Source organism: Hylaeus volcanicus, chromosome 5 (assembly GCF_026283585.1).
Source record: "Hylaeus volcanicus isolate JK05 chromosome 5, UHH_iyHylVolc1.0_haploid, whole genome shotgun sequence".
NCBI classification, from domain to species: domain Eukaryota; kingdom Metazoa; phylum Arthropoda; class Insecta; order Hymenoptera; family Colletidae; genus Hylaeus; species Hylaeus volcanicus.
Genome location: NC_071980.1, coordinates 29,271,986 through 29,274,525, shown reverse-complemented (window position 1 = coordinate 29,274,525; position 2,540 = coordinate 29,271,986).

Genomic DNA, 2,540 nt, shown 5'->3' with positions numbered 1-2,540 from the left:
TCTCCGGCCGGCGGGCTGAGAGATCGCGGAACGCACTGCGCATGCGTGCAAGCGATATTCGTCTCCCTCTCCCGTCCCTCTTGGTTGCCCTCCACCGGCGCTTTTCTGTGTCCCCTTCGTCCCTCACCTGTGCGCCGTCTCGTCTCGCCCGTCTGCCACCGCAACGTGAACGTGAACGTGAACATGAACGTGCACGCGGTGTTCCACGTTCCAAGATCCACGATTCTCGTCCCACGTTCCACGAGTTCCCATGGACGAGGCGAGGCGAGGCGAGGCGAGGCGAGACGAGACGAGGCGCATCACCGCTGCACCCCTCACACGCGATAGACAGCGTCGCTCCGGGACGTCTCGCTTTTCCACGGCATCGTACTCCGCGCGCTCTTCTTTTCGTGCATTCCTCAATAACGCGTCCATCGAGTCCATCGCACGCCCTTCTCGTCTCAATTTTAACGTTCGCGCGTTTCTATTAACGGACGGGAATTCCCCAAGATTCTCGTCGTAGACGTCCTCCTTTTTTCTTTCCATTTATCCTTTCCATCGGTCGATCCGTTTACCAACACTCGAAAGCGATGGATAAACAACTGTTCGTTATCGTAAATTTAGCGAGAAATCGTGTTGAATTTAAATAGCCCTCCGAGCGGAATTCATCCTCCGTGGACTCGTTTATCTCTTCGTATCGCGCCCAGCAGCAGGTACACGTGTTTTCCTGTCACGCTTCGCGGTCGATAAGCGTAACGTCGCGGTCGCGGTCCCGGTCCCGGTCCCGGTTCCGTCCTCCTCATTTTTCTGATCGTCCGCATCCGCATCCGTGTGAGCGATGCGACGAGACGGGTACATGCATACTCGACCGGTCGTCCTTTCGACTGCGCCCACTCCCATTCACTTTCGCGTCGCCATTCAGAGACGATCGAGAGGACCACGAAATCCGGTCGAATGGCGCAACGCGAGAATGAGAGGTCGATAGGATCGCGGCGGCAGGCTTACAACCGGTACAACAGGAACTGGTTTTTCGTCGCGTACGAAGAGGTCGTCGGATGCTTTTTGTCGTCCTTTTAAGCGGGTCGCGATGCTCCCGCGATAAGCAAACTCCAGCTAGACTACCCGACGGTTTCCGCTCCGCTCCGATTCGATTTTCGAGAATGGCGCTAGCTCGTCACCTATCGCGAGAACCCATCACCGATTCGTCATCGGTCCTTTTCTGCTCGGACAGGAAGTCGGTAAAAGGAAGTTTGGCGTCGTTCGAAGAAAAGGAATTTGCCAGCTCCTCGGGAGCTGTAGCTACGCTATGTTCGTTCGTAGCTACGGCACGGGCTTAGCGATCCCGAGGTAGCCGAGCTATAGGGGGGCCGGTGGGCCCAAACGGATACGAAAACGAAGGAATCAACTTATTCGCGAAAGGTACTCGCGCCAACTCGAGGCGGTCGCGGCCGCGGCCGCGGCCACGGCTTTGTCCGAAGGTGCGGGGTCGTGGTGGTTTCGTATTTCTATTCTTGAACGCGCGACTACTCGTCGAAAGGAACGCGACGAGAGACATACGCAGGCGCGGCGTAGAAAACGCTCGCTTCCGTGGAATTCCTTGGACGATTTTCGTTGACCACGAACCGAAATTATTCATGGTTTTCGTGTCAGCGGGCGCGTTTAAGGTCCGGCAAATGAAAAAAGAAACGACCCGAGAGACCGCCCACCAATTGCATCGTCGCAGGGAACACTTGAACCTCTTGGAGTCTCGGCCAGCCAGTGAGCCAGTTCGAATGCTCGGAGTACGACAGCATTCGGTAAAAAATAACGACCAGACCGAGGGAGCGTGAACTCTCGTTCCTGGAACCTCTTTCTCTAGTCGAGGCCATTCTTTGGCTTTCCGGATCGTGGATGGATCGGAAACGCTCGCTAATCGTTTTCTCTCGGTCTTCGACTTCGAGCCAACCACGATGCATACATACCTGTGTTCTTTGTTTCGATGTTTCCCGCATTGTTAACTTAATCTCTTCGTTCGTTTTCACCGATCCGATCGTTTCGAGTATTCGTGGATAGTTGAGAAGAAGAAACGATCGAGATTCCGCGAATTTCCGAGGAAGACGGTGCCGCTCGAATCGACGCGGACACGCGAGCGCGACACGCTGCGCCGTTTTCGATCTGAAAACTGTTTCTCAGGTTCAGGAGGTTATCTCTCTAGATTGTGCTTATAGGTCGCTCCGCTATTCCCCGGAATCAGAATTCGCGTGTCAACGAGACGAGTGTTGCATAGTGGATCGCGTGCGATATTTTTTCTAGCTCAACGATTCGCGATCGAGACAATTTACGGATATACCGTGCGATCGGTGCGATATCTTCGCGCGAGTCGTAATAAACGAATTCCGCGACGCAAACTATCCGAGCAACCAACCATCATCTATTCCAAGGATTAAACATGGAGTTCCAACCTCTCCGTTTAATTCCCTTTTTCGGCTTATCTCGCCATTCGACCGTTTGGACGATTTCAAAATCGAATCGATCTACAATTGTAGCTAAGAAACAAAACAAGGAAATGACACGGAAGAAAA